At 38.5% G+C, this 12897-nt stretch overlaps 1 protein-coding gene across 2 annotated transcripts in view; it reads right to left on the minus strand.

Moving 5' to 3' along the window:
• Positions 1 to 12897, minus strand: part of Treh-2 (trehalase-2) — a 70622-nt gene that overhangs the window by 56882 nt on the left and 843 nt on the right. The gene's annotated exons all lie outside the window — the stretch shown is intronic.

Consider the following 12897-nt stretch of genomic DNA (forward strand, 5'->3'; position numbering starts at 1 on the left):
TATTGGTCATTGGATGATGGTAGAGTCGATCACAAAGTACAGAAAACTCAAAGTACCGTAAACAATGGCTGTTATGGGAGTGCATAACTTGCACCACGTCGCAGAAGCCCTGCCCACATAATTGTTTGATAGTCACAACTACACGTCCAAACATGAGACTTGTCGCTGGGAATATTTCCGCTGGGGAAAACTTTCCCGCGTAATATTTTGGGTAATTCGCGACAGTAACAACTTTCGAGAACATTCGAAGACTTTCCACGCGATTCTAGAAAGATCCACTTATATTCCAGAATCCACTTATTTTCAACGACTGTTTAACTTTCCCCCGGGACAACCTTGACCTTCACTGGTTAGGTTTTTATTAGTGGTCAAGCTGTTGATCCTAGCTACACAGGATTTGCAGCGGATGGGAACGAGAGGTGGGAATAGTCCTTGTTTTTTTTTCAGAATTTTACCACTTTTTTGGTAAAAATATTTTGTTTCACGTTTGAATTGAATTTGAATCGCCTACAACCATTTTTCTTGACTAGTTTTACCTGGATACTTTCTGTAACTAATTCTGCGGTTTATTATTACTGACTGAACTCTGAACATAAATAATTTATTTATAACTAGACATTATTGACTCAATTTAAAGGTTTGTTATGGTAAAATCCAAATCTGTTTTGACGCAATTAGATTTATTTTATTTGTCGGCCGTTTGGTGTAGTGGTTCAGAACGGACTACTATGCCGAGAGGTCCCGGGTTCGATTCCCGGCCGGGCAGAAATTGAAATAATGAATTTTAATTTCTATGATGGGTCTGGGTGTGACTATGTATAATATTGTATGTATTAAAAAAAAGTATATAAGTAGTATATCCGTTAAGCTAACACCCATAACACAAGCATTAAGTTGCTTACTTTGGGGCTAGCTGGCGCTGTGTGAAATTGTCCATAGATTTATTTATTAATTTAAAAAGGGTCATGCATATGACTTCCTTGATTAAAATAAAAAATATCAACACAAATAGTTTACAACTTATTTCATAGTTCTTGGTTTGATTTGGCTATAAAGCTATGTGTCAGACTCGAGACACACCCACCAAAGAATAATATCCGTGGTTGAAGCATTTCAATAAGCTTGAATTATTCCGGCGACCTTTATCGATAGCCTGTCGATAACAGACTGGACTAGGGCTGTCACATTGGTCAATACTTTATTAAATACCCAACGGTGGTCATGGCATACCGGAATGGTCTAACTGCTTAGGTTTCATGTAGGATAGAGTTCTGGTTAAATCAAGAAATTTTCGCGTCTTGATGTGATAGGAGAAGTTTTAAAGTCTGTAGGAGAACTAGCAGATATCTTGACTGGACCAGTCATATGACTGCCCTGAATTGTTGCAGGCAACCCTATTTTTCGCAGAGGATTTCTTTATTGGAGGCCGCTATGGGAGGAATGAAGGAGAAGGAGCATTATTCATATGCTCTGTCAAAATTGGCAACCCTAAGCTTACCCCGCGACATTACCCACACACGCACGCGGCCATAATGGCCAAGCCTCTGAACGCCCGCCGCTGATTGGCCGAGAGCAGCGTGCCTCCGTGACGTCATCCACTCCCGCGCACGCGACATTAGGAAAAACCGATAACGCGAAGCGGTAGCGAGTCAGTAAATAGTTTATTGATGCGATAGACGGAACGATCTGGTTTTAATGACTATAATTCTTTTTGAGCTCAGTAAAAATGATTTGTCTGCCACGATTTAATTGTCAGTCAGAAATTACTGTTAAAATCAATAATGATCAAATTAAAAACACATGTAACAATTTGGTAACCTACTACCTACACTAAAGAAAGAATTGCAACATTCAAATCAGGTCAGTGCAAAAAGCGTTGGTATTACATCATTCGTGTACAAAGTCTTAAGCCTACAGTATTATGAATGCTCAAATACGAATCGAGACTCAAGATTATAGTCACATACTCGTATTTATTGAAAACAATAGAGAATTTATTGTCTTCAACAAAGATGTTCCCAATCTGCCAAAAAGTAGAGCAAGGAATATACCTCTGCTCGCAAACTAATGAGAGAAAAGAAAGATGACAAAAGCCACAACGAAATGATATATTTGTGTAGGGAAAAAGAAAAGAGACTAGCAAAAATTTTGGTGCAGTTGAGACAACAGTTGGGACAGAGAAAGGGCAGCAGCGCTCTCTGAAAAACATCAATCTTGCAAAGCGTGGGGACTATGGCAAAACCTTCCACTACAGTGGAGGCTCATAGTCCAGCGGTGGACTGTAAAGGCTGTTGATGATGAGTTGGGACAATGATAACCGTGAGATACAGTAGGATCATTGTGGCCACTAATAACGAAAAACGGGGTAATATAGAGAATTGGAGATCTTTGGAGGAGGCCTATGTCCCGGGGCAAAATAAACAAATCTATATATATAAAAGAAAGTCGTGTTAGTTACTTCACTTATAACTCAAGAACGGCTGAACCGATTTAGCTGAAAATTGTCAGGGAGGTAGTTTAGAGCCAGGAGAAGGACATAGGATACTTTTTATCCCGTTATTTATTGCCATTAAGGCGGAACAAAGTTCGCCGGGTCAGCTAGTAAGAAATATAATGTTTCTTTCGCTGCTGCTGCTTTAAAAAATGTCCGTCAAAAATAACGGCCTTATTATCATTAAGTTAGTAAATGTAATCGCTTCTCAGAGCACCAAAGCACGCAGCTTATGGAAAGCAGTCGGCCTCGGCGCACGCGCCGACCGGTTGCAGCCAGCGGAGCATAGAAAGGCCCACGTGACATAACCTGTAGAACTCTGTGATTTAGACTATACAGTCTGTACCTAAGACTAATTAGAAATGCATTACGTATTGAAATACCAGTTCGGAATTACCTTCCATCTTAGTACACACGGTTCATAGGAATCTTTTGAGGATCAGTACACACTGCTCACTCAACAGTGAAAGCACTACGAGTAATTTAAATATGACATTTGGTTTGCCTACGCCCATATTCACAAACGATGCTTGCTTAAGTGAAGCAGCAAATCGAACGCACAGCGTTGAATAGAGCTCTGTGATTGGTTCTGGAGACCTCATAGTATAGTTTGTGAATACGGGTGTAAGCGTAGTAAGCAAAAAATACACACACAGAAAATACTTAAGAAGTTAAAAAGGAATCGTATTCGTTAAGAAAATGACCAAGAAATTGAAATTAGGTGCACTTTGTTCGATAGCCTCTCAAGGAAAACTTGATAACAATACAAATAAAGCGCCTAGTCACATCACAAGGTTTTGATAACACAAGCAATTGGAAACGTAGTAGATAACACGCCCATTTCTGCAAATCTTCTGATATCTGGGAAAAACATAGCTGAAATTACAAGGAATTACGCTGTAAGCTCATAAATTATTTATTTGTAAATTTTAGTCATACAAAATGATCCCTGTTGCACAGAATAAATACTAGCCTGTAGGTATAAAGAATAGCAGTTCTTTACAGCTGAAGTGAGAACGAAATAGTAATTTTAATTTGAAATACTCGTAGATTTGTGAAATTGCTTATTAGAATTTGAATATCAAAAACAAAATAAAAAGTAAATACTGATGCGCACTGAACCATACAACCCGATCGAGCTAACTGCGTACCTCGCTGGAATGCGACTCTCCCTCGCACTCACCCGCACACCTCCCCGCATTCTGCGCTAAAATACTTTACATACAAAGTCATGCACGCACTTTATCTCGAAATTTCAACGGGAAGACTGGTCTCCACGACACAGGGAATCCTAGTGTGGAGTCCAGTGATGCTGTTAGTACATACTTACTGTATAAATTGTAATCCGTTTCTATTCAGAATGTAACAGTAACTAAATCATGTACTGTAATATTTTTGGACTAAATAAATATCATTTTCATTTTCATTCGCCCCGCCCGTACCAGAGCGCCGATGTGACGTCACAGCTGCAAAGTGCGCAGTTAACTCGACCAGTAGGCCTAAGATGCGCGCCGTGATAGGCGGTTATCACGCCATTTTATCGATTTGGCCCATACAAATTGACGTCGATAAAAGTTATCACAGCGCGCATCTTAGGCCTACAGGCTGTAGTTTACGACTCCAATCTAGCTCTAGTTCTAATCATTATCTTTCAACGTTACAAAATAAACAATGAAGATTAATAATAAGACTAGGGAACAGCGATAAGAAGAGATAACACTAGTAATTAATGCTAATGTGAACAAAGCAAAGAAATAAGGAACACTTGCTATAATGTCACTTTTCATGACTGAAAAAGCAAATAAAGCACAATTGACTAAGAGCCCGTGAACACCTGATCTTTGTTTTTTTATAAAAGCTGAAAGTCTGTCCATTGACAGTTTAACTTTCCCCCGGGACAAACTTGACCTTCACTGGTTGGGTTTTTATTGGCCGTCAAGCTGTAGATCCTGGCTACACAGGAGTCGCAGCGGTGGGAACGAGAGATGGGAATAGTCCCTTAGCTAGGCTTTTGCGCTATAATGATTATACACGTGCAATTTGCAAATTACGAATCATAAGTGACAAGTGATTCACCGTCAATAATTGTTTCAGTTGCCAAATTAATGATCCATTGATTCTGCTAGTTGAAATGTAGGTCGTGAACGTGATTGATCGTAGTTTTATTTTTATTGCCATAGACGAAAATATACGAGTACTATTGCGCAACCAATATTCATTGAACATGTTGTAGTAAAAGTTTGTCAATTTTTATTGCATGCTATTAAAAAATTCTGTACAAATACTCGTAGTGTAAATCTTATGGACAACACCTACCTAATATGTAACGGTTAGAATCGATCACAATTTTCTTTCCTTGAATTGAAAATGAAACGAAGTTTGATAACAAATAATTGTAGCAAAATAACAGCTGGTAGAGAATGACTTATGGCATTAAGCTCGCTTTTTTGTACGGAACATTCTTATGTGTGTGCAATAAAGTCTTTAAATAAATAAATAAAATTGTACGTATGTATAATAAAAAGTTTTGAGAACGTAGAAGAAGAAAAGGAATATTGACCTACAAAAGAACATAGCAGAAGGATGATAACTTAACCCAGGATATTATGATTAGCAGACTTTTAAAGCATAAACCCAATCGGGAAATACAAGTGAAAATAGGTCAATTTCAAAACTTCCTTATTCATGTATGTATTGCACTATGACACATTCGTTAATAGCACTGTATCTAACGAAAAACATAAGCGAAATTAATTAGAACGATTTATTTTGTAGGCCGCAAACAAAATATTCTTTGATGAGCAAACATGTTTTCAGAGTTCAATTAAAAAGAGATTTATCAATCAGCAGCTATACAAATGCTGATCATAACATCGTATTTGTATGAAAAATAAGTACTAAGCTTGTTCAGCAAATTAATTTATGTAGAAGCCATTTCGATTCAGAAGGTAAAATTCATTCGATAGAAAAAAATAAGAGTTGACGAATAACAAACCAATGGCGAAAAAGACACTGTTATGGAAATGTTTTAAAGTTGTGTAGGTGTAAGATAAAATTAACAAGCCTTGATGACCTTTTAAACCAACTTAATATTCTTTTGACATACATCCGCGTCATCCAAACAACTTGTTACAAACTAGCAATAGGTACATAAACAACGTCGCCAATTTATGGTGTTACTAGCTTTCCGCCCGCGGCTTCGCCCGCGTGGAATTTTGTCTGCCACAGAAAAACTTTATCGCGCGCGTCCCTGTTTCAAAAACCGGGATAAAAACTATCCTATGTTCTTTCCCGGGACTCAAACTATCTCTATGCCAAATTTCATCAAAATCGGTTGCGAGGTTTAAGCGGGAAAGCGTAACAGACAGACAGACAGACAGACAGACAGACAGACTTACTTTCGCATTTATTATATTAGTTGGGATTAGTTGGGATTGGGATATCAAGCATGTGAAGTCATCACTAATTTATTTTTCAGCCTGCTGGACAAAAGCCTTCCAAAGAAGCGAAAGCCTCCCCTAAGGTTGCTGTTGAATTTAATGCGACTAAGGTATAAAGATTATATCAATGGAAATAAGCATTGGAGTATCTTCTTCTATCCTGTAATAACTACTGACGTCAGAACTTGAGCCACCATAAGGGTCAGAAATAACTCAAATATAGGATCTTATAATGCGCACAGCCCAAAGATTTCAAATCCAAATTGTGTGAAGTAGATGTCTATCTTTTAGCTTAGCATCATCACAGAGATCACACAATAGTGTCATTTGTGCAAGACTATTAAAAAGCGATTCCTAAGACACTGCGACAATCAGATATCTGATCATAATCATCAGGAATCAGGTCATTAGTCTCCTCTCCAGGATCACGCACGATCCTCTCATTCCTCTCCAATTTATAAAATGGTCCAGATAGGTTTGTATTTTTTTTAATCCACAACGAGGAAGCTCTTGGCCTGTATCTCACCTAATGGTAAGTATTGCCATTTGTAACCAACTAACCATCAATTTAATATTGACAATGAGCCTGATATAAATGTGAGAGGTGATTCACACACCATAAAAGATTCATAAGGATCCAAAACTGAAAACACAAGTTACGTAGATCCCGTGTAACAAGAATCCTATCCTACTATCCTACTAATATTATAAATGCGAAAGTTTGGATGTCTGGATGTTTGTTACTCTTTCCGTAAAAACTACTGAACGGATTTTGATGAAACTTTACAGTATTATTGTTTATAACCCAGAATAACATATAGGCTATAATAAAAATAAGTCGGGTTTTCCTTCCTGACGCTATAACTCCAGAACGCACGAACCGATTTCCACGGTTTTGCATTCGTTGGAAAGGTCTCGGGCTCAGTGAGGTTTATAGCAAAGAAAATTTAGGAAAATTTTACAAACGAAATTCCAAGCGGGCGAAGCCGCGGGCGGAAAGCTAGTAGGCTATAATTTATGACGATCTGTGACAAACTAAATTTCACGCGGGTGAAACCGCGGGTAAAAGCTAGTCTGTAAGTACACAGTGATATACCAACAGTAGTTAACACCTCGTCCAAATTGCCAACATCATAAATTGCAGGTGTCTTGGACATGATCGATAGTATACAGTATACACCGGCATCTTCCGTCGTAACTGTCGGCTGATGTAAACAACTTGATGAATTGCTTCGTTTTAATTTCCACAGCGATATGATAGGGAGTTAAAATTAAAAGCCATCGTTAAATTGATTGGCTGCACAGAAAAGTTTTCTTAACCTTCAAGAAAAGAATTTGATAAATTATTTGATAGGTAAATAAATACACTCTTGCCAGAGTGGTCGTGGTCGTCACACCAGGTCCGGTGGCAAATCTCACAATCTGTCGCCATTCCTCCCGCACTGCAGCCTTTCTTGTGCACTCGTGGAGTGGACCATTGAGTGCGGTTTTGATCTGGTCAGTCCAGCGCATGGGCGACCTGCCGCGCGCTCTTGTGCCGACACGACCACTCTAGCAAGAGTGTAGCGACGAAGAAGAAGAAATAAATACACTTGAAAATTCGTAAGAACGAGAAGAAGATTGCCGTTGTCTACAATGCCTGTATCTGAAAACACTTGTACAAGAAAATAATGTTTAATTATGACCGTTTCATTCATGTCAGCCAAATGGCGTCCACAAAACGACACAGCCTCCTCCTACAGATTCCACAATGACCCGTACTGCGCTGCCCACATCCAGGTACTTCTCGCGACCTTCACCAGATCATCGGTCCATCTAGTGGGAGGTCATCCACAGTACGTCTTTCGGTCTGTGATCGCTACTCGAGGACTTTTCTGCCACAACGGCCAATGCAATGAAGACCTCAAGTACTTAAATTACCAAATGATTCTTAAGGCAGAAATGAAGCTTTATTCTTATTCGTAGGTCATAAACCCACAACTTCCTAACTATAAATAATAACACTTCGTTACATCCAAAAATAGTATAAACGATAACGAAGTATCATTGCCTGCTATTAAAATGACTACGCAAACAATTTGTTTAACAAAGATTGACACACCCCCGTTTATTGCCAGTTCAATTCGATCTGACTTCCCCGTGACGTCAGAGCTAAACTAGCTTTGCAAATATGACATTCATTACTTGAAATGATCGAGCAATTGGGTGTCAATGTCACACTGTTTTGACCACAGGTTTTGGCTAAAGGTACATAGAGACCACTTTTGCGTGAAATGGAATATTGTATCATCGTATGTAATTCGTCTGACGTCAAACATCAGCAAACAAAGTAGAAACATGTCGCAGATTCTCTCAAGGATGAATGCAAACAAGACACGATTGTGTTTGGATGAATAATGGGTTTTAAACCAATTTGTTGATACAATCGTGTTAATGAATTTAATGATGCTGAAGACGTATCTGATTACATGTTGAAATTATAGCAAGTAGGAAGAGAATATGTTATGGAAGAAGAAAATGATGCAATAGCTGAAGTAAAAACAACAGAAACACATGCAAAAGCAAATTCCGATAAAGTCGAACTGAGCATTCTCGTCCTGATTAAATGTCAACTAGTTTTATATGCCATTTTGTAAGCAAATCCGAAAAACAAGTAGATAAGTAAAGGTGAGGGTTCAGAAATAAGACTACTAGCAAAAAATGGTCAAACCTGGTCTTGGTCTATCAAAAAACGTTGTATTCAAGGACAATATTAGTAGGAAAGGCATATTAATGATTTGGAAAGGACACACACACAACTAGAATTGGAAGATTTATTGTTCTAATAAATTAAACACGATTGAGAATAATAATATGGATGATATCACTGCTCTTAATATTCCCGAGACACCCAAACAAATTAATTGAGATGGGTGTCATTTAAACTCGTTAATTTGAAACCTAATCTATTGCATGATTAATTTCAATTACATATTTGAATTTTGTCTTCAATTAGATCGATCTCTGCCCAGTTCGCAGAAGCATTTTATCCTAAAAGTGCAATTTTCTAACTTATTGTTTTAGACTCTAAAAAATAAATAAAAAAATTTTGAGGCTTGTTAGTTTATGATTGCTTTACTTAGAGGATGATCAGATTAGAGCCTCCACGTTCATCCACGAAGACATAGGCTGCATAAAATGTAAGCCTTCTTTTACATAATTCACAATTTCTTCTATGCCAAAATGGCTCTATTGCACTCCCAGTCAACATGCCAGCAAGATCAAGTTGGCATAAATAACGGTTAAATAATAAAGTACAATATCTTTATAAAGGAAAATACTGTGGAATCTGGTGTACCTACTTGGCATTACGAATTTGCAACTGTTAACATAATTGTACTAGAAAAAAAAACCACTGTAACATACTAATTACTTGATTCGGATGTTTAGGCACAAACATACTTGCGTGCAAGACAATCATGAAGCATCTTCAAACGGCTGAACCGAAAGCCAGTAATGAATTTCATCACGATTTCTGCAGAACACGCCATGTTTGAATAGCCAAGAACGCAATTAGAAATACAAACGGGGATCCAAAATGGCACCGAGATGCTGACGCAATCGCCAGGAAAAGATAAGAGAAAAGTAATACTAACATGCAATTATATTTTTACACTAGCTTTCCACCCGCGGCTTCGCCCGCGTGGAATTTTGTCTGTCACAGAAAAACTTTATCGCGCGCGTCCCTGTTTCAAAACCGGGATAAAAACTATCCTATGTTCTTTCCCGGGACTCAAACTATCTCTATGCCAAATTTCACCAAAATCGTTTGCGAGGTTTAAGCGGGAAAGCGTAACAGACAGACAGACAGACAGACAGACAGACAGACAGACAGACAGACAGACAGACAGACAGACAGACAGACAGACAGAGTTACTTTCGCATTTATAATATTAGTTGGGATTTTCGAGAACTGAAGAAGAGAAAATAGAATTGAAAAAGTTGTTTATTATTAGACACTGTCCGACTCGTTGGATCTTTATGAGTCTGAAAAAAATTCTTCTTTCTTGCTTTCATCGAAATTTCAAATAGCAACAAAGAACCATAGACATTGGTTAAAAACCCCGGACAAATCGACGCATCTAAAGTTGCAAAATCAATATTGTGAAGACTGCGTAATTTCAGGTTTCTGTAAAAACTATTGGACCGATTCGTAAGAAATATTTCATGGGACCACTTAAGGAGTTTAGGAGTATATTCTTCGTAAAGACGAATGAGGTCTATCGTTTTAGCGCTCACCAGTTAGCGCCACTGTAGAGTAAGGTCCTGTCACTTGCTAGTAGCGAAGACAGTGGCACCAACTGGTGAGCGCGAGAGTAGTAGGAGGACTATCGTATTTGCACTCATCAAGATGGCGCCACTGTAGAGTAAGGTCCTGTCAATCGCCAGGGGTGCCAACTGTTAAGTATAAAAACGAGCCCTCATTGAGAACCCCTTGTTTGGCAGACAGTGGTGACTGAGTTTGTTGCAGCGCTTCTTCTCAGCACTCAAATGTTTTTCTCGAAAGGGTAGAAAAATTTTGAGACATGAGACTCTCAGAGCATTTGAAGATTTGTAACACTGTACAATTAATTGGTCCAGACGAACACATTTTCATATTGACTTTTGATTTGCCATCAGTTAAAAATGGCCAGTGTTCAGGCTATAGGTAAAAGATTTACAGCTGTCCCCTTTCTAAAGTGCAAGGCTTGCATGCAGGTCACGTGCGCTCGGCCAATCAGAGCGCGCCGCGAGGAGGCGCGGCGATGACGCGCGGCTTACGCAACTCGTGCGCAACGTTTCGACAGAACCGCGCCTTCGCCTTTCTTGGAAGTTTGGTTGTCAGTTGTCACGTATTTGACGTGGAAAGGTCGAAGGGTCGAATTATGAGAGCTTTGCTTTGATTGAATCTTAGTCAGAGACAAAATTCCTTTATTTGCATGGACTATTCAAAATAATGCATACTAGAAAAATAACTTTAAAGTTTTGCTCATGGAGCCTTCACAAGTCTCATAATCTTTGGGCCCTACCGGCGCTTCGGGATCAGCATTTGGCAAGTACTGAGAAGAAGCGCACGCAATAAACTCAGTTACCACTGTCTGCTGGTTGAATTAGATAGAAATAACGATAGTAACATGATTGTTTCAGAAGCAGTTCTCTGAATTTACTACGCATTCTTGTATGTGTGTCTTAGAAGTTGGCCCAGTTTCTGAATGTCTTTCGCGCAAGTGTCCTGATAACTTCTTAGCTTGAACGTCCTCATCTTTTAAATCAAGTATGAACTTTTCACATTAAATTCATAAACAGAACTAAAGCAGTAGGCCTAAGATGCACGCCGTGATAACTTTTATCGACGTCAAAATGTATGGGCAAATCGATAAAATGGCGTGATAACCGCGTATCGCGGCGCGCATCTTAGGCCTACTGGAAAAAATGTCGAGAATCTTTTCTATCGGAAAGTCTATTACAGCACTGGTCCATTTACTGTCCCGAAGCAGTGGTAGGGTTAATACTGGGACGTGTAAAAGTGCTTTTTAAAAGCCTACTTGCAAAAATAAAATGAGTTTTATGTATTAGTCTATTATTAGACAGAGGCTAATCACTTTCAACAAGAACTGCTCAGTTTTCCTGTAAGTACCCACTTCATGCACTTATAATTAATCGTTCTTAAAGTAGAGACAGCCTGCTCTGCGGCCAGTTGTAATAGGAATAGGAATTATTAATGACCCTAGTGCATTTACAATCTGTGCCTGTACCACAGAATATAATAATAATACAAGTCTGTACATGGCATTTTCCTCGACCTCTTTTCAGACGCGCTACGTGCACTGACTAACGTACAGATTCTAAAATTAGTGATGCACATTATGGCTGGGTTGCGCCATCTTACTTAGACTTTAACAAACCTCAAAAATCTGTCAAACTCCATACAGAAAGCACTGGTTATTGTTATAGTTACGGTCAAAGTTAGGTGGTGCAACTCAGCCTAAATTCTAACACAAGTGCATGGCTGGCAATGGCTGAATTGTTATAGTACCTCCTTCATCTACACTTCTATACTAATTTTATAAATGCGAAAGTAACTGTCTGTCTGTCTTGCTTTCACGCCTAAACCACTGAACCGATTTCGATGAAATTTGACATAGAGATAGTTTGAGTCCTGGGAAAGGACCTAGGATAGTTTTTTATCCCGGTTTTTGAAACAGGGACGCACGCGATAAAGTTTTTCTGTGACAGACAAACTTTCATGCGACATCCCGCGAAAAACATCTATGAAATAATCAAATGCGGGCAGACCGCATGCGGATTAGATCCGCACGCATGCGTAATCGGTATCACAGGAAAATGGCACTAACACCTATGCAATATATCAATATTAATTAAAGTAAAAAAGTAGGTGTTGTTATCAGAAATCTCTGTTCCAATTAAATGTTAACATAGGAAATTAGCCAGTTTTTTAGCTCTGACTACCACACCACTAACACTTGTATGAAATTATAAGAATAATACCTTTTTAACTAAGTAATTTTTACAATCTTTTCACCACATAAATAATGGTAATAAATTCAAATTCTTAATTAGTGCTCTTTTGCTCTTTATACTTGCTTTTTAAGCGAATAACATTTAAAATAGTATAATAATATGTAGCTTGTTCTACCTGCACTTCAGGACAACATTTAACCGCTGAGGTCGAAAAGTAGTAGTGGAAGTAACAGTACCCTTAAAAATTTAGTCAGGCAAAGTCCATACATTCTTGTCATTTCAATAATTATTCACTTTATTGAATCCTAGATTTGAGATAAGTGAGAAAAGTCACTTTTAATAACAGTTCTCCGGTAGCTTGCAGATTGACCCTTTAGACAGCATCAAGCATTGATTCAGATATTCCTGATGACTCATAATTGATCAGGAATATCTTCATCCCTTATTCTTATTTTGGCAACCAAT

Source organism: Ostrinia furnacalis, unplaced genomic scaffold (assembly GCF_004193835.3).
Source record: "Ostrinia furnacalis isolate ACB-3 unplaced genomic scaffold, ASM419383v2 OfSCF1535, whole genome shotgun sequence".
NCBI classification, from domain to species: domain Eukaryota; kingdom Metazoa; phylum Arthropoda; class Insecta; order Lepidoptera; family Crambidae; genus Ostrinia; species Ostrinia furnacalis.